This window comes from Emys orbicularis, chromosome 3, assembly GCF_028017835.1.
Source record: "Emys orbicularis isolate rEmyOrb1 chromosome 3, rEmyOrb1.hap1, whole genome shotgun sequence".
Lineage (NCBI taxonomy): Eukaryota > Metazoa > Chordata > Testudines > Emydidae > Emys > Emys orbicularis.
The window spans coordinates 167,261,793-167,282,688 of NC_088685.1; positions in this window are offsets into that span (position 1 = coordinate 167,261,793).

Genomic DNA, 20,896 nt, shown 5'->3' on the forward strand with positions numbered 1-20,896 from the left:
GGCTCTGTGAACTGTAACCTGTGTTGGGCAGAGGGACTACTTTATTTTGATATTTTTACCCATAGTAGGGGGTTGGAGGGTTGTGGCATGGTGTTGATCCTTCCTGGACTGGTGAGACAGTCCACCAGCGTGTAACCTTGCGCTGCAGTATTGCAGCCCCACATCTTGGTCCTGAGTTGAGAAGTGGTCTGTGCCTCCCCAGTACACACCCCCAATTCAGCCAACATAAAGCCAGTGTGTTATACATCTGTCTACAATTCTCAGAGTGTTAAGTAGGACTTTACTTTAGCAATCCCATTGACTGTAATAAGTTGCTCAGGTAAAACCCTACTACATTCTTGGAAGATTTCTCCTCGAATATCTAACAGTGGAATGTCTACTATGATCCAGTAACCCCTTAATAAGTTGTTTAAAGCATCAGGCCCTCATTTTTCCATCTGATGTCTTGTTCAAAATGTTTTAACAACATTTTTCAGTTGGAAAAGCAGAAAGAAAAGTAAAATGTTCTTTCATCAGAAAATGAGTTACAGGTCTGTACATCATCGCTATAGTTACTGCTATTTAAAACCATATTTCTCAAAAGGTCTTTAACATTGTATTTTGATTATTTAAAGTGTTGCACTGTGATTTTTCGATTTCTCCTTCTTACTTCTCTGGATGCAAATTAGTCTAAGTAGTAAACTCTAAATTTGTAAGGGCTGATCCTCAGCTGATGTAAATCAGCATAGTTACTCTGAAATCAATGAAGCTACCCTGACTTACACCAGCTGTGGATCTGGCCCATGTCTTATAAGAGAACTATAAGAAAAACCCTGGCCAGACAAAGATATTCTCCTATTCGTTATCTTTAATATATATTGGAAACAAGAAAGCTTTTGAAGGGAAGCACCTTTACTGCACCTATTGATTTCCTTTATTTAAAATATTAATGAACTGACCAGAACAAGCTATTTTTTTAAATAAAATCAGAATTGAACAATCTGCATGATGTTTTCTACATGATTACAAGTGTTTATGTATTAAAAACAGAATTAAAACTGATTGGTTGATAATGACTGCAGATGCTGACCTTTGGAGAGATTTATTAGTCCTGCAAACTGAACGGGGCAACCTACTCACTCTGACCTTGATAGAGGAACAGAAATTGTGTATGGTAGGTTTAACCCCTTCTTGATTCTAAAAATAAATTGTGGCTAAAGGAGCCGTATCAGGTTGTAGTTAAAGAGCAGCATTTCGAGGCTGTGTATGTTATTGCAAATTAAAAAAAAATAGTCTGTTCACTGAGAATCAAAATATAACATTACATTCAGCTGATTCTTTACTAACTAATCTAAAATGCTAAAGAATACATATTTTGTTTAAACACACTGTATAATTAAATTTACTGTTCATATGCCAGTAAGGAAAGCTCCATATGCATCCTTGATTTCAGCCACTCTGGGCCTGATCCAATGCCCGTTGCAGTCAACGGAATACTCCCAGTGACTTTAATAGGCGCTGGATTAGGTCCTATGTGTAGTGAAAGATGTAACTTGAAAGCAGACATTTATCAAGATAAAAAGTCAATAAGAGCTGTAAATATCTGAGAAAATAATTTAATTGCAATTTAGGTTTAAATAACGATGGTAGCTTGAAATGCTTTCGTTTACTTTTTTTTTTTTTTAATAACTCACTCTCAAGAGCCAGTTAATGAATCTTTTTGAGCTCACAATTCATGTTTATTGACTATTTAATAAAGTACCCTACAGTACTGATGGATCCTGCATATAGCAGATACTGGATTCTTTACTCAATTAGAAGCCAGACTTCACAGCTTGTTCCTGTGCGTTTTAGGATAAAGCAGTCAAGTCTGGACTGTCTTGTAAATGGATTCAGAACAGCAACAACTGGTTACATGAGTAAATCTTAGATAACAGCAGAGTGGGGGAGGGAGAGGTGGTTGTTTTGTTTCTTTAAACCACCCTGTGATCTATACTGTAATCTGTTTTGTCTTTTGTCTCTGACAGTATCACAGGGAACCCGGCTTGGCTAGATTGATTGGTACCTCCAACTTAGCCATTTCCTTGCAGAATGGCTGGCTTTTTTTGCCTAATGATGTTACATTTGTCCTGCAGATGATGTAGAGCACACTGCAGAGGATGAACGGCTCTGCTCCGATCACTTCTTACTTGGCAAGCACTCACACTTCACACCAACCGTCCTCAGCACCATTAATATTATATATAGATACCCTTGTCACAGATTTACATTCAGTGATCCAAAATCAGGACGGGAAGGGTGAAGTGTGTGGGAGGATGTGGGTGAGGAGGTGATCTGATTTATTGTGGGGAATGTTGAAGAATAAAAAAGAAGTGATCAAATTTATATTAATGCCTTGACCTATATCCTCAATGCTGCTTTTTTCTCATCTCAACCCCAAAGTGCCTTTCTTTCTGCCACAGATTTCAAAGAAAATTGAACAACACGATGACCATGTGTCCAAATTATGTATTTATTTACAGAAAAATCTCTCTGATCACCATCTTTTTTTATTCCTCAGAGTTAGTCCCCAAGGAGATAAATCAGTGACAAACTATTGGCCATATTCTCAGACAGCCTCGGAGGTAGCATGTGCAAGTTCTGCACACCCATGAGGAGTTACCTGTGCGAGCCCTGCTTCCTGGTATTTGGATGTACACGTTGGATAGTTATTGGGCTAACTCCTTCATTCACACACATAATTGTGGGCCCTATATAGGAAGCTTGATTTGGAAATTTGTCCATTAGAGAGAGGAGATTTAGTATATATGTTGTAAAGAGAGATCTCTATATCTATATGAATGAGAGAGATCTCTTTACTATATATATATATATACATATATATATATATATATATATATATATATATATATAAAACATAAAAATACTAAATTAAAAGAACTTTGAAGTTGCTACACATTGCAATGGAAAGCACTCGAGTAAGGAAATGCCAGATTAAGGATGGCTGTGTAGTCTTAATTACATGATCAAATACAATTTTTTCCACAGGACCCTTGGTTTATTCAGTGCCCCTGATGTTAAGAACCGGGACATGGGTAGTTTTGCCTAATGGTCTGGGCAGGAGGCTAGCCTAGTGGTTGGAGCAGAGGTGATCAGGCCTAGTAGCCAGAGCCTGAATCAAGAGCTGAGTTACCAAGTCCAGGGAGTGAACTGGAGCCAAAAGCCAGGAATCAGGAGCCAAGGGTCAGAGCTATGGTCAGAAACTGAATACCAAGTGAGCCAGAGCTGAGAGCCAGGAATCAGGAGCAGAGCATTGGAGTCAGAGTATCAGCCAGATCAGGGGCAGGAAACCAAGAGTGGGAGACCGGAACAAGGAGAAGGAGGCAGGACTGGGGGCCTGGAGCAAGAAAGGAGCTGAGAGCAGGAGCAGGAAGCAGGACCAGAAACATAGCTGCAGGCGTGGAATGCTATTGAGCAGCTGGGGACCCAGGGCTGCTGCATGGTTTGAGAATGTGACTGCTAGAGTCTTCAGCCAATCTGAATCAGCTGAGGGCAATGAGCTGGATCTGTGGTCCATGTGGGCCCCCCAGGGGTGGGCCTGGTAGAAATCCCATAGTAGGTTTGGGGCATGAATGTTCTCCTAAGGTCCCAAGATTGTTCATCTGGACCATACTCTTCCCAGTCCACCAGATGGAATAGCCCCACACCTGCTTGGAATCTGTCCTCTGCCTGATTATATTCTTCCTCGCCATGGATAGTTACTGGTGGGGGCGATGGGTTGGAGTGATCCAGAAATGGATTTTCCGTGTGTGGTGTCAGGAGAGACGCATGGGCAGTTGGATGGATTTTCACAGACTCTTGAAGCTGTAACTTAAAGGTCACAGGTTTGATTTGCTTAATGATTGGGAAAGGAATAATATACTGGTGATCCAACTTTGCTGACAGGGAGTTGGATTTTAAATTTCAGGTCAACACCCAGACTTTGTCCCCAGTGGCAAAGTTGGGTGTGTCCTGCCGCTGCTTATCGGCCTGGTGCTTGTATGGCTCCTTAATGATTTCCAGGTGCCTTCTGAGTTAGTGTTGTACCTGCAGTAGGCATTTAACCCAATCAGTGGCTGCAGGCACTGGAGAATCCACAGGGAAGTCTGGATGGAAGCAGAGTATTTGGCAAAAAAGGGCTTTGCTGCAGTGAAGCGTGAGTAGCGTTGTTGTATACAAACCCTCAAGTGGGGGGACCCAGTTGTCCTGATGATAATGGATTAAGTTACAAAGATATTGCTCAGGACCTGTTTGACTCTGATTGTCAGTTTGGTCTGTGGCAGAGGAGGTGAGAGGTTCTATGCCAAGAAGCCTGAGAAGGGCTCCCCAAAACCTGGAGATAAATAGCTGTCCTCTGTCTGAGATAACCCTGGTAGACAGACCATACAGATGAAACGCCTTTCCAAAAAAGATGGGCTGTTTCCTGGGCAGTAGGTGTGGAATGGCCAGGACCACAGCCTCCCCCCATCACCTTGCTCTTGCAGGGATCAGCGAGGATTGTGAGGAGGAGAAAGAGCCCCTGGCTGTGGGAGCAGGACAACTCACTGCTGAATGGCTCCTATCCTCTCTATTTTCTGAACTTCTGATTACCCAAATAAAATCGCTGCCCCCCATGCTGTTCAGATAATCAGGAGTATATTGTACACATGGACTGATCCTGCAAACCTAGCCATGCAAACAGTCTTTACTCACAGGAGTAGCTACATGGATATCAGTGAGGCTGCTTGTGTAAATAAGGGTTGCTGAGCCCACAGTTGTAATATTTTGACAAATTCACAAACTGGTAAACATTTCTAAAGACTGGTGCATTGGCTAACCGAATAGGGTATCACTATTGTTGTTATTGATTAGAGGCTTGTCTTCAAGTGCAGGTCATGTTCTTCAGCTGCACAGCGTGGGGGGATGCTTGCAAAACTGCCTGGCTGTGCTAGGCTTGGCTCAAGCTGGTGTTGTTTAATTTCTCACTAAATGCATACAAAAATAAGGAGGATTGTCTGCACTTGGGGCCAGATTTTAGCCCCTCTAGCATGGTGCCACAGAGGTGTAAGGGGGCACAAGGTTCCTCCTTGCACTCCAGCTCTGGTCATCTGCATCACAGATAGCAGCATGGAAGGGGAAGCAAGTTTCGCTGAGCTGCTAGGAGAGGACAGAATGGGGCCGGGACTGGGTGGACTCTTGGCTCATCCCCACCAACAGCATGTTCAGCACAGTGGCACCAACTCACCAGGGAATGTACTTTGTGCCAGTTGTGGATCCAGAACAGTACTCTCCTCCTGGAGCAGAGCAGGAACTGGGAGGTAGCTTGGGACTCTCTAAGGATATAGCTACACTTTGAGCTAGGCAAGTGATTCCCAGCTCAAGGAGACACACTCGCACTAACTGTAATTGAGCTAGTGTGCTAAAAATAGAGAGTAGCCGCAGTGGCACAATTGGCGGTAGGGGCTAGCCTCCCTGAGTACGATCCCGTCCAAGACCATGGGCACGTAGTCAGGGTAGCTACCTCCTCCCACTGCTTGCACTGCCTCAGTTATACTCTATCTGCAGTATGCTAGCTTGATCAACCCAACATAAAACGCAACCTCCTTCACTAGTTCTTCTATCTTAGTGTTGGTTAGTGAAGCTGTGGCACTTAGCAAATGGCTTTCATCATTTTACACTGACCTACTGTCTCTGATTTCTGGGTAGGACAGCATGGTGACAGTGAGTATAAACAAATGTGCAGAATGTGAAATAGAGTAATTAAGCCCAGAATATGTCAGGAAGTGAATTACGGTGTGTTAATTCATATCTAGTTGTATTGATAATCAGCTAAACGTCAAGCATAAACTGATGCTAGCTGATTACTATCAATGCACCTAGGCATGAACGATGATGTCTCATTGCAATTATAAAGTTTTCTTATAAAATGCTTTGAAAATTACATATGTAACATATGTAAATGTAGTTACAAATCTAACCTGTTCTGAACTGGAAATGATGTTGTATTAATTTCACCACTGTGTTCTTATTAGCCAATCACATCACTTGATTTCTTCTGCCCACTTTATAATTGTCATTAATTACCAGTTTATAATAAGTTTATTCAGTTAATTCAATGCTGTTCATGCCCTGAAGCATAGACCAATACTGGTGTCATTTGAACCTGTGACTAATTAGGAAATTGTAGTACCGTTAGGTAACTTGTTACTGTAAATGATTTCATCCTTTAAATAACCCAACGCTCTTTTTATTATTAACAGAAAATACTGCTATTCCTGCTGAGTTACTAAAATAGTGTCTAGTCAAGTTTTTTTGGTAGCGTCTATGAATGACAGCAAGGAGAGAGAAAAGAACTATGTATGTATAGCTTGGTTAAGAAGAGGACTAAGAGTGGAAAGTAATAACCATCTACATGTATTTGCAGGTTTTAAATGCTAAGAATGGAGGAGAATTATTTAGGGTGGTGCTTGGGGAAATGATTTAGGCACGCTGAGAAGACATTTAGAAGGGAAATTTTAGACTGAGTATAAGGGAAACTTTCTGACAGCAAAATTTAGTATGTGATTGACTAGCCTCTTCTGGACTGGGGAGTCCTGCTTTGAGTCACGTACTGCCAGGAACAATCCCGCCCTAGCTGGAAGATGAACTAAAAGGCCTAATAGGTCTTTTCCATCTCTAATTTCCATGATTCATGCAATAGTGCTGCAGTATGAGCTGGAATTGAGATCACGGTTTAATGGCTTAACTTTATAAAGGAATATTACAGTATTCAACAGTAATGGTCTCAAATGCTGCATCCTTCAATGATACTGATTTGGTTTGAATAATAACTGTAGAACACTGTTGCATTTTTATGAGGATTAATTATATTGTACAGTACCTAACTGAAAAATACCTTATACACTAATTTTCAGCTGATGGAGTATAGGGATCATTGTCCTTTTGTGTAAGATATCTCATGTCCTACTTCTGAGTCTAATATATTCTTTCCCAAATACAACTCCTCCTGATCACTAAAATTCTCTCTCCTAACACAATTACATGCACATATTCCCCATGCCAGTCCACTACCCAAAGCAAGAATGCTTATGTAGATGCTCCATTTTACAATGGCTGCCCACAGTCCCTGGGGCCATTATGGCAGCTGGGTCTCAGTGTGACCTGGCTATCCCCGCATCTGGCTATTTTCCCCCCAGCCATGCCCCCGTCACTGTGGTCTGGAAAGGGGTGATGTAGGTGATATTTCCTGGCTCTGTGCTGTTCTGGAATTCTGCTGTACAAGTGGCTGATTAGGCTGGGTTTATGGCTACTTGGAATTGTCAAAATGATCAACGTAAATATCATTAGCTAAGTGATGACAGCTCTTCTTGTGGATCAATGGATAAACACTCATGGGTGGGATTGTCCTACCATCCCCAGATTTGTGCTCTGCTAGGGCTCTCACCACTGCTACCTCAGTTGGAGCTGCACAAATGATAGCAACAGTGGAAATATTCACGCAAAAATGTCTGATGTAGATGCAGCCTTAGCATTTTCTTCACTGAATGCTAAAATATTGTGTGATGATGGATCAGTCAATCTGGTAAGCAGTGAGGTTGGCATTCTTGATCATGTGCTGGGTGCCTCATCTTACAACCATCACCCCAATTGCTCTAGAGCAGTGTTGGGCAACCTGCAGCCTGCAGGCCACACGCGGCTCATCAGGGTAAACCGCTGGCGGGCTGCCAGACAGTTTGTTTACATTTGCACGGCGTCCGCAGCTCCCAGTGGCTGCGGTTCACTGTTCCCAGCCACTGGGAGCTGCGGGAAGCAGCGGCCAGCATGTCCCTCCGACCCGCGCCGCTTCCCGCAGCTCCCATTGGCCGGGAACAGCGAACCGTGTCCACTGGAAGCTGCGGGCAGCCGTGCAAATGTAAACAAACTGTCTGGCTGCCCGCTAGCAGTTTACCCTGACGAGCCGCGTGCAGCCCGCGGGCTGCAGGTTGCCCGCCACTGGTCTAGAGTTTAGTATTTCTGAACTCCTATATTTCACTTGGCAGGATAAATTGGGCCAGTCATCATTATCCTATTTGGCAAGCTAATTCTGAGTTTCATGCGTTTTTAATAAATTTAGTGGCTCAGGAACACAAGAGTAACAAACATTCCAGAAAGGCAGTGAATGGTACCCTTTGTGTCAGATGCTCATGCAATGGTTTTGTTTTTTTTTTTCTGATGGAGCAGGGGATGGGAATGTGACATTTCACTCCATATTATTTATGAAAATATGCTTATGATATAAATATGACATAACTGAGGTGTACTTTATGCAAGATGGGTCTTGTAAGATATCATTGGAAAGGTTATAATTTACTGAATGTGATTATCCCATTTGTATGCCTGTATCATTTCTGTATCTGAAGTTAGGAATATTGAATATGTATCTGTATTTCAACTATGCTACTTTGGGTGACGCGCACTGCTAACACTTCAGGTGCAACAATGGAAAACCCAGACAGGGCGGATGGCCCATCAGCGAGGACAATGGACTGTGAAAAGGCTTGGCCTTTCTGTGGATGCTCCATACTGCCACTGACTCATGGACGCTGTGATACTACAGAGTCAGGTGGTCTTGTCACCTGATACTAAACATTACCTGGCACTTCTTGTAACTTTCCACTGGAAGGGAATGGGGGTCAGGTTTGGGAAACAAAGGATTCCTGCCTTATGTAAATCCTATTTAAGGGTTGGGAGGAAGGCAAAAGGGACTCCTCCTCTCCATGGCCTTTCTGCCCAAGAAGAAAGACTGCAAAAGCCACCGAAAGGGAAGGCAATGGGGGTCCAGTCTGAAAAGGAATATAACTGAAACTCTGAACCACAGAAACTTTGCAACCTGCCTAAAATAACATTTAGGGTGAGAATTTACATTTTGTAACCTGTTTCTTAAGTATATTGAGCTTAGCTTGCGTATTTTGCTTTATTTGGTCAGTAATCTGCTTTGTTCTGTCTGTTATCTCTTATATTCACTTAAGTCACCTTATTTCTTGTTTATAATATAACACTTTATGTAATTTCTAACTGGGGGAGGCAAGAAATTGTGCATATCTCTCTCCACATTGAGGGAGGGGGCAAATTTCATAAAACCTTTGGGTTTGTACCCCTTAAAGGAAGTGGGCACCAGAGTGTTGGGGCAAGCCCCTAAGGCTGAATCTTTCCAGAGTGGATCTCTGTCTCTCTGTGCAGCTGGGTGTGGCCCTGCCTGTGTGCATGGCTGGAAGAGGTTTGTGAGCCTAACCTAGCAAGGCCAGGTAAAGGGGACCCAGGCTGGCAGAATAGGCTGACTCAGTGGCACCCCAGCACATCAGGTGACACCCCAAAGGGCCCAAACCCATCAAAGGGAAGTTGGGTATGTTTTGGCAAAATATTGTTTCACTGAACAAAATCTAAGATGAAGCCTGCTTATATCAGACAAGACAGCGCTCTGGTCCTATGCAGCCATGAGTAAGCAAGAGGGAGTAAGGCCCTACCTTCTCCCCCTGTGTGGCTCCTTGGCATAAATTCGTGGAGGTTAAGTCCATTAATGGCTGTTAGCCAGTATGGGTAAGGAATGGTGTCCCTAGCCTCTGTTTGTCAGACGGTGTTGATGGACGGCAGGACAGAGATCACTTGATCATTACCTGTTAGGTTCACTCCCTCTGGGGCACCTGGCATTGGCCACTGTCGGTAGACAGGATACTGGGCTGGATGGGCCTTTGGTCTGACCCAGTATGGCCATTCTTATGTTCTTATGTTTATGTTCTTGGCACCTACTTCAGTTACCGGTTAAGTGAAAGGGGAAGGTTTGCTACTACTACTTGAAGTCTAGCCTGGACTCTCTCAGCATGGCTCTCCGCCAACTCCCCCTTCCAGCTCCAGTTTGGTCCTTCCTATGATCAGTCTATAAGAACACCCCAGATAAAACCAATAGTCATTCTAGTCCAAAATTCTGTCTCTGGCAGTGGCCAACCGAGCTGCTCTACAGAGGAAGTAGCAAGAAACCCTGAAGTGGGCAATTATGGAATAACTGATATCTGACTGCGATCCTAACTCTGCATGAAGGTTAGATTTTATTTGATAAATATTTCTTATAAAATTAATTTTTCAATCTTGTTATTTGTATTGCCACATATCATGTAGAGTGATTTATAATTCTGGTCTCACACGGCTGGTTACAAAGTAGAGTTTTGATTAATCAGAGAATTGGTTTAATCATGTGTTGCTAGGAATAATAAATTAATGCAGATGAGGTCCATACAGCTGCCTCTTGAACTAAAGACCTGAACCTGCAAACATTGAAGAGAATTCACTGGGACTGCTTGTGTGACTAAATTTACTAGTCTGTAAGCATTTGTAGGATTGAGCCCTAAATCTACATTGGACTGCCTCTACATAGTTGGCCCAGCTCATTATTGTGTCTGCCTCAGAGCTAATTCTGAATATCCTCTAACACAGTAAGCAAATGTTATAGGAACTTATGTAGTGAAGTAGAATTTTTTTATTATTTTATGGCATTGTGCATAATAAAGTAATGATAAAATGTTACAGTGGATACATGCTCTCCACAGAAGTAATTTTGTGGACAAACTTTATCTTGATGTCTTAGAACTTTTACCTTGAAATAGTAACCTTGAAAAGTTGATTTTGGAAGGGTGTTTTGATATTGTGTGCTGGGTGTCCAAATAATCAGGTTACATTTGGTGTTCCAACATGAAATCTTCTAAACATATAGGTTGATCAAATATCAGTTACATACCACTGGTGTATGATGTGGACATAGTAGCAGCCCTGATTCATCCCTAAAGCATGTCCATCCTGTGCACTGAATGAGGCAAAGGTCCCGTGGAAAAAATAGTATGTGATCATGTAATTAAAGACTGTATCATAATGCACAAAGGAGCCAAATTAAGATTGCATAGGCAGCCTTAATTTTGGCATTTCCTAGTTCATGACCTGGCAATCTTAATAATGTACTTTAAATATAGTTTGTGTGTGTGTGTGTATTTATGTTACAAATATGGATGATGGAAAAGAAAGCATCAGTTCTAGATACACACAAATTACATGTTAATGTAAATTCTTCCTAGGCCTCTTTATATTTCCTATCATGTTTATTATTGGATCCCACCTATAACCCTTAATCATTTGAGTAATCCTTACTCACTTCAGCAGTCCCATTTACTCATGTGAATATAAATTGCAGGATGAGGCCCATTATATATAGAAATGTATATATAAATATGTTCTTTTTATTTCATCATTCAACTAATCATTTAATTATCAATAAAAATTGCAGTTTGAAAATATATTTCTAAATTGCTTTTTGACCTTTTCTGTTCATAGCAGGATTTTTTGCTATCTTGTAAAGGCAACGTAGTAGGGAATGGGGAACATGTAAGGATAAATGGATAAATGTCAACTGTCAATATGTGGATACTGGCACTAGAAAACTGTATACCAACTGCTGTTATATATCACTATACCTTTATTCAAAGAGCTCTCTGTTTCCTGTGATGAGTCAAGTCTGTAGAAAAAAAGGACAGGAAATCAATACGTAGAGTAAGAAATGAAATAAAAAGTAGTCTCTGTTTTAAGTGTGCTGTTTCCCATCTTTATCACTGCCATAACTAAGCTTCCAATGATTTGTACCTATCTGCCTGTTGCTGAATTTGTTTTCTGCATGTTGCACAAAGATCTTTAACCCAAAAGAGAGAATGGAACCCTCTGTCACATAGTTTTAAATTGATAATCTTTCACCAGTACATCACCTGTGAGATGAAAAAGATCTGTTCGTTTAAAATGTAGTTATGATTTAAAATAATGTGATCACAACAGCTTGGTACTGGGATGGGTCATCGTCTTAGTGAAATTCACCACTGTGCAGGGGGCCAGTATATGACCTATCCATAGGGTTGCCAACTGTCTAATCGTAAAAACCCAAACACCCTTGCCCTGCCCCAAGGCCACACCCCTGCCACGTCCCTTCTCTGAGGCCCTGCCCCCCGCTTACTCCATCCCCCCACCCTCCGTCACTCGCTCTCCCCCACCTCACTCACTTTCACCGGGCTGGGGCAGGGGTTGGGGTGCAAGAGGGGGTGCTGGCTCTGGGCTGGGGGTGAGGCCAATGGGTTTGGAGTGTGGGAGGGGGCTCCAGTCTGGGACTGGTGGTTGGAATGCAGGAGGAGGTGTGGAGTTTGGGGGCAGGAGGGGGCTCAGGGATGGGGCAGGAGGTTGGGACATGGGAGAGGGTATGGGGTGCAGGCTCCAGGCAGCACTTACCTCTGGCAGCTTCCAAAAGTGGCGGCATGTCCCTGCGGCTCCTAGGTGCAGGCAGGGGCAGCCAGGAGACTGTGCGCTGCCCCCGCCTGCAACCACAGCCCCCATTGGCCATGGTTCCTAGCCAATGGGACCTGCGGAGTCAGCACTCGGGGCGGAGGCAGCACGCAGAGACCCCCTGGCTACCCCTGCCTGCATCTAGGAGCCACAGGGACTTGCCGCTACTTCCGGGAGTCACACGGAGCCAGGGCAGGTAGGGAGCCTGCCTTAGCCCCACTGCATTGCCCCTGCCAACCGGACTTTTGGCCTATTAAAATCTCCCGGATTGCTTTCAATAGCAACCCGGAGATTGAGGCCAATTCCAGGAGACTCCCGGCCAATCTGGGAGGGTTGGCAACCCTACCTATCCACCGTTTGCCCCCCACTTTTACTGTGTTTTGTGTGCAAGTCATACTGAAATGATAGAAAGGCCATGTACACTGATGTAGACACACTGGCAAAACGAGAGCCGACGTGCATGGAATTAAGCAGCAGGCTGCAACTTTTATTAAACTTTCACACAGGAGAGGGGTGCTACCTACCCATCACCCATATTCTCCTATACCATGGATTTAATGGGATACCGTGCAGGGGTTACAGGGCTTCTTACCATAATCTGTAACTCAGGGTAGATTCTCCTCAGCCTGTATCCCAGTATTCAGCTCTCTCTGCGTCCTAGCACCATCCCCCTCCTCCCCGCACTTGGGGGACAGAGGGTGCAGAAGGATGGGGTGTTGGCCCATGAGGGCCACAAGATCTGATCTCTGCCTGTGAAGGCCACAAGGTCCCACCCTATCCCATCAGCCCAAATCCCAGGTCTTCTACCTCTGGGCCCATTCATTTTATCCTTTTAACCACACTGGAAACCGGACGCAAGTTGTGATGAATTAACAGCTCAACCAGGTACTCAGTTAGGTACTAATCGCATTCGTACTTAACCCACTGTGGGTTGAAGGTGCTGTGAGGAAGGCGGCTCCTCTGCCATTTGGCCCATGGGAGAAAAAGTTCCTTCCTAACCCCCAGACGTGTGATTGGCTAGACCTGCAGCATCTGTCAGGCCGGATTCCCATTCCTCATAAGGGTGGGTAGTATGGGGCTGCTGGAACAGAGCCAAAAGAGACTCCATATGTCTCATAGACTCATAGACTTTAAGGTCAGAAGGGACCAATATGGTCATCTAGTCTGACCTCCCGCATGATGCAGGCCACAAAAGCTGACCCACCCACAACAGAATCTTCCAGCCTGCGACCCCTGCCCTATGCTGCGGAGGAAGGCGAAAAACCTCCAGGGCCTTTGCCAATCTACCCTGGAGGAAAATTCCTTCCCGACCCCAAATATGGCGATCAGCAGATCCCCGAGCATACAGGCAAGATTCTACAGCCGGACCCTCATTTTACCCGCGATGGCACGTTAATGCCTAATTGACCAAAATCACGTTATCCCATCAAACCATTCCCTCCATAAACTTATCAAGCCTAATCTTGAAGCCAGAGAGGTCTTTCGCCCCCACCGTTTCCCTCGGAAGGCTGTTCCAAAATTTCACCCCTCTGACGGTCAGAAACCTTCGTCTAATTTCAAGCCTAAACTTCCCCACGGCCAGTTTATATCCATTCGTTCTTGTGTCCACATTACTACTGAGCTGAAATAATTCCTCTCCCTCCTTGGTATTAATCCCTTTGATATATTTAAAGAGAGCAATCATATCCCCCCTCAGCCTTCTTTTGGTTAGGCTAAACAAACCGAGCTCCTCGAGTCTCCTTTCATAGGAAAGGTTTTCCATTCCTCGGATCATCCTAGTGGCCCTTCTCTGTACCCATTCCAGTTTGAGTTCATCCTTTTTAAACATAGGAGACCAGAACTGCACACAGTACTCCAAATGAGGTCTCACCAGCGCCTTGTATAACGGAAGCAGCACCTCCCTGTCCCTACTAGAAATACCTCGCCTAACGCATCCCAAGATCGCATTAGCTTTTTTCACAGCCACGTCACATTGCCGACTCATAGTCATCCTGCGATCAACCAGGACTCCGAGGTCCTCCTCCTCCGTCACTTCCAACCTATGCGTCCCTAACTTATAACTAAAATTCTTATTAGTCATCCCTAAATGCATCACCTTACACTTCTCACTATTAAATCTCATCCTATTATTGTTACTCCAATTTACAAGGTCATCCAAGTCTCCCTGCAGAATATCCCGATCCTTCTCCGAATTGGCAATACCTCCCAACTTTGTGTCATCCGCAAACTTTATCAGCCCACTCCTACATTCGGTTCCGAGGTCAGTAACGAATAGATTAAATAAAATCGGACCCAAAACCGAACCTTGAGGAACCCCACTGGTGACCTCCCTCCAACCCGACAGTTCGCCTTTCAGTACTACCCGCTGCAGTCTCCCCTTTAACCAGTTCCTTATCCACCTCTGGATTTTCATATCGATCCCCATCTTTTCTAATTTAACCAATAATTCCACGTGCGGCACAGTATCAAACGCTTTACTAAAATCTAGGTAAATTAGATCCACCGCATTTCCTTTATCTAGAAGGTCTGTTACTTTCTCAAAGAAGGAGATCAAGTTGGTTTGGCACGATCTTCCTTTCGTAAACCCATGTTGTAATTTGTCCCTATTGCCATTCACCTCAAGGTCCTTAACTACTTTTTCCTTCAAAATTTTTTCCAAGACCTTGCATACTACAGAAGTTAAACTAACAGGCCTGTAGTTACCCGGGTCACTTTTTTTCCCCTTCTTGAAAATAGGAACCACATTAGCTATTTTCCAGTCCATCGGTACCACCCCCGAGTTTACAGATTTATTAAAAATTATCGCCAAAGGGCTTGCAATTTCTCGCGCCAGCTCCTTCAATATTCTAGGATGAAGATCATCCGGTCCGCCCGATTTAGTCCCATTTAGCTGGTCAAGTTTGGCTTCCACCTCTGATACTGTAATGTCAATCACCCCTCCTTTATTCCCCTCTGTCCCGCTCCCTCTATTCCTAAGCCCCTCATTAGCCTTATTAAAGACCGACGCAAAATAATCATTTAGATATTGTGCCATGCCTAGATTATCCTTAATCTCCACTCCATCTGCATGCTTTAGCGGCCCCACTTCCTCTTTCTTTGTTTTCTTCCTATTTATATGGCTATAAAACCTCTTACTATTGGATTTAATTCCCCTCGCGAGGTCCAACTCTACACGGCTTTTGGCCTTTCTCACCGCATCCCTACATGCTCTGACCTCAATAAGGTAGGTTTCCTTGCTGATGTCTCCCCTCTTCCATTCTTTGTACGCTTTCTGTTTTTTCTTAATCGCCCCTTTGAGACGCCCGCTCATCCAGTTAGGTCTAATTCTCCTACCCACTAACGGTTTCCCCTTTCTAGGGATACAGGCCTCGGACAGCTCGTGCAACTTCAGCTTGAAATAATCCCAGGCCTCATCTGCCTTTAGCTCTCTAAGTATGCTAGCCCAATCCACTTCCCTAAGTAGTTGCCTTAATTTATTAAAGTTGGCCTTTTTGAAATCGTAAACCTTAGTCACAGTTTTATTTCTGTTAATCCTTCCATTTAGTTTAAACCGAATTAGCTCATGGTCACTCGAGCCAAGGTTGTCCCCTACAACCATTTCCTCAATGAGGTCCTCACTACTCACCAGCACCAAATCTAAAATGGCATCCCCCCTCGTCGGTTCAGCTACTACTTGATGAAGGAATTCATCTGCTAGCACGTCTAGGAACATCTGAGCCCTATTATTGTTACTAGCATTTGTTCCCCAATCTATGTCCGGGAAGTTAAAGTCCCCCATGATCACACAGCTCTTATTAGTTTTTACTTCCTTAAAAACATTAAATAGTTCTCTGTCCGCATCCAGGCTAGATCCCGGCGGTCTATAGCACACCCCGAGCAGTATCTCAGGGGAGGCTCTAGTAGTTCTTTTACCCAGTGTAATTATTGCCCAGACAGACTCCGTCTTATCCATTCCATCACTTATTATTTCTTTACATTTTAGCTCAATATTGACATACAATGCTACACCCCCACCTTTACCTTTTTTCCGGTCATTCCTAAACAGCACATACCCTTCCATACCTGTACTCCAGTCATGACTACCGTTCCACCATGTTTCGGTTATTCCTACGATATCAGGTTTCATTTCTTGGACCAGGAGCTCCAATTCCTCCATTTTGTTACCTAGGCTTCTCGCATTTGTGTATAAACATCTTACCGTATGTTGTCTATCCTTTCTCCCATTAGTTATGCACTTTGGAAGGGACCCCGTAGTGTCCATCCGCCCCCTCCTTCTCATGTCCAATTCCCTACCCCTACCTATATCTGCGCTTATCTCCTCGCCCTCTTTTTCAGTGTTGGAATCTGGCGTGGAGATTAACTGGACATCTCCCAACCGTCTCCCCCAAGTTCCTAGTTTAAAGCCCTTTTGATGAGATGAGCCAGCCTCCCTCCCAGAAGTCTATTTCCTTCCCTACTCAGGTGAAGTCCATCCCGCGAGAACAGATGTCTGTCCCCGAAAGCCTCCCAGTGGCCATACATCCCAAAGCCCTCCTTATAGCACCACTCCCTTAGCCAGCTATTTATCCTCACAATTCTGTCTGCCCTTTGCTGTCCTTCTCTAGGAACAGGCAGAATCCCACTGAAGATAATCTGAGCCTCGACTTCCTTAAGCGTCTTCCCCAGCCTGGCATAATCCCCCTTGATTCTCTCTAGCGAGAACCTAGCCGTGTCATTCGTTCCTACGTGAAGGACGATCAAGGGGTTCTTACCTGCTCCTTTTAGGATCCTTTTCAACCGCAGGTCCACATCCCGTATCTTAGCGCCCGGCAGACAGCACACCCTTCTGTTTTCCGGGTCTGCCCTGGTCACAGGCCTGTCTAACCTCCTCAGTAAGGAGTCCCCAATCACATAAACCTGCCTTTGCCTGGGGGCAGCGCAATCTACCAATCTATCCCCTGTTCCCTGCGGCCGTAACTCCTGTCTGTCTCTATTTTCCCTTATAGTCCCCCTATTGCCATCCTGTATCCTCCCGGGGCTGAGTATTGATGCTGCCTCCATCAACTCCTCCTCCCTGTCTATCGGACTAGCCGCCCTTCTTTTCTTCCTCTGCCTCCCACCATCAGTTACCACCTGCTGCGTCCCCTCCTCATTAGCCAAACACCCAAACCTGTTCCTGAGTTCTATTTCCCCCTCACTAGCTCTCCTTTTCCTTGGCCTGCTTCTCACGGTCACATGCTTCCACTGCTCTTGTTCTCCCCCTGACATTCCCCCCTCACAGACCATAGCCCCCACTTCCATCTGCACCCCCGAGCATTCCCCTTCAGCCACCCCTTGCCTTTGCTCCATTAGCTGCTCAAACCCCCTTCTAAACTCCACCAGGGTTTCCACCTGCATCTCCAACCCCCGAACCTTTTCCTCTAACAGGGCAATTAGGCGGCATTTCATACAGACAAACCTCTGATCCCCTACTCCAGGTTAAATTCTGGGAGCTGGGGAATGCTGGTCAATTTGTACCCCTCCCCATCAGCTGCCCAATTGGTTCAAGAGACTCCGGGGATGGGGGGGCGGAATTACCTGGTGTCCCTCAGCGTGTGTCGTCGTCCTTCACTTCTGGGACTGTCCCCCTTTCACCACTGGCCCTATCAAGTTCCCCCCATCCACTGGGGCAAGTGGGTGGCATTCTGCATAGGGCTGAATTTCATCCACTAAGGGCTTGTTTTCTCTGCAAGGGTTAGCTCAAGTGAATACAGTCGTTACTCCACTTCAGTTAGCCTAGCTCAAGGGAGTGTGCGAACCCACACTCCTGCTACACAGAGTGACTGGAATAGCAGTTGTGGAGTTTTGCTAACCCGAGCTGTAGCCTGTAGCTGCACCCCTACTAAGTTACTGGCTGAAGCATCAGCAGCACTCGAGCTTCAGCCTGTGCCATCTGACGGGCCAGCTGGCTCGCGCTTAAGGAACTACTTAACTCAAGCTGGAGACCTGTCTTTGTGGACAGGGGTCAGGTTAGGGGCTTTACTCACGTTATATCTTCAATTAATACTGCAGTGAAGGCAAGCTATTCAAAACTGCCTTCCTAAGCTGCATTCTCAGAATTTGCATTGGTATCTGTTTGAACTCAAAGGCAAAGGCAAACATTTGTGGATGCAAATGGATATTTATGTATGCAGTTAGCATTCTGTACATGCAAATTGTGTGTGCAATTGAGGTGATCAGTTTTAAATATTTATAATAATAATAATAATAATTTATACTTACAATGCCATCTATCATAGGCTGTCAAAGTACTTTCTTGTTTGTAATGAGTTAAACTCCGGTCAGGGTAGGAAAGTAGTATTCTCCTCATTTTACAGAAGAGCAAAAAGAGGTTAAATGGCTTGCCCAAGGTTACAAATGAAGTCCGTAGCAGAGTCAGGAGTAGAGCCCACTGCATTTCAGCCACCAGGTCATCCTTCCCTCTCACTAGTGATGACTGAAAGTTTGAGGTGAAATACCCATCCCCTAACTTAACCTAAGCCTTTTTTCAGATTTAGCACATTTCTGCCAGCCCCCTTTGTAATGCCCAGCGGCCTTGCAACCCCAGCTCCTTTCTACTTCTGAAGATCTGGTGATGAAACCAAAAAGTTCTGGCACCTTGTGGTACTTGCTAAGTCCTTGGCTGTTGCTCACATCAGATTTGAGTACTCTGGGGCTTCTCCTTTAGTTATGCTCACGAGTAAGCGCACTGCATTTCTTTTATGGGTGAACCGAAGGGTGACAACATTTACCAATAGCTTTGAGGCCAAGCAGAGAGGCTGTTTAGTGTTGACAGACCATGTAACTAAGCCAGATGCATCTTCTGCGTAGAGGAAGAGGACCATACAATCCTCATAAAAAGTCATTTGTAACTTGCATGTCCAAAAAGATGATAGTAAATGAAGACCATTCTTTTTCTTTTTCAAATCAAAATTAGAGATGAACCCAAATGGCAAATTTCAGTTCTGGGTCCAAACTTCCAAAAAAATCAGGTGTGTTCAGATCCAAAGGTTTTGGTTTTTGGATACCTCTCATTTTGGAGACCTTATGCTACCAATTCTAGCACCTGAAGGTGTGCATTTTGTACTCTGGAGGATGGCATAATATTATGTAGATTGAGATATTTAGAAGGGGAGAAATCGCAGCTTGTCTTCTGTGCAAATTTGTAAATGGAATCAAAATGGAGAGGGCAGAATCTGATCTTAAGAAAGATAATGAGAATCAAAAACACTGGGGAGAATCTGTAAAAATTCAGCAAAAACAACGAGGAGTCCTTGTGGAACCTTAGCGACTAATACATTTATTTGGGCATAAGCTTTCGTGGGCTAGAACCCACTTCATCAGATACATGAAGTGAAAAATACAGGAGCAGGTATAAATACATGAAAGGATGGGGATTGCTTTACCAAGAGTGAGGTCAGTCTAATGAGATAAATCAATTAACAGCAGGATACCAAGGGAGGAAAAATAACTTTTGCAGTGGTAAGAGAGTGGCCCATTACAGACAGTTGACAAGAAGGTGTCAGTAACAGTAGGAATAAATTAGTATTGGGGAAATTAAGTTTAGGTTGTGGAAGGTTGGTGTTTTAAGAGAGTTTCTAGTTTTGAGAGTTCATTCGTGATCTTCTCTTGTTTTCTGTATAGGATGTTAATCAGGTGGTTCCACAGTTTCTTTGAGAGTGTGTGGCACAATCTCTCACTATAGTCTGTGTGGTATGTTGATTGTAATGGATTTTTTACCTTCAGTCCTTTTGGTATTATGTCCGTTTGTTTGCATTTGGAAAGGAGATGATGTCTGTCTGAATCTGCACGAGTTTTTTCATGAAGTTGATGGATTTCCACTTCATACGGCTAAATTCAGTGCCTTGCACGGTGACAGGTTTCAGAATGGTAGCTGTGTTGGTCTGTATCAGCAAAAACAACGAGGAGTCCTTAAAAGCAGCAAAGAGTCCTGTGGCACCTTATAGACTAACAGACGTATAGGAGCATGAGCTTTCGTGGGTGAATATCCACTTCTTCGGATGCATGAGTCCTTGTGGCACCTTAGAGACTAAATAAATTTGTTAGTCTTCCACACAAACTCCCTTGTGGCTGGACTTTACAAAAACTAGACAAGCCATTCACAACACACACTTTGCATATTTACAGAGGAAAAAGGACACTAAACTATCTAAACTCCTACATGCCACAAGGGGCCACAACAGTGGTTCCCTTAACTCACCTAACAATATTGTTAATCTATCCAGCTATACTCTTAGTCTGACAGAAGAGTCTGTCCTATCTTGGGGTCTCTCCTTCTGCCCCACTGCCCCCACAAACATGATACAGTTCTGCGGTGACCTAGAATCCTACTTTCGACATCTCCGATTCAAGGAATATTTCCAACACACCACTGAACAGCACGCTAACACACAGGAAGCTTCCTACCAACACTGCAAAAAGAAGGATTCTGCGTGGACTCCTCCTGAAGGTCGAAACAACAGACTGGACTTCTACATAGAGTGCGTCCATCAACGTGCACGAGCTGAAATTGTGGAAAAACAGCATCACTTGCCCC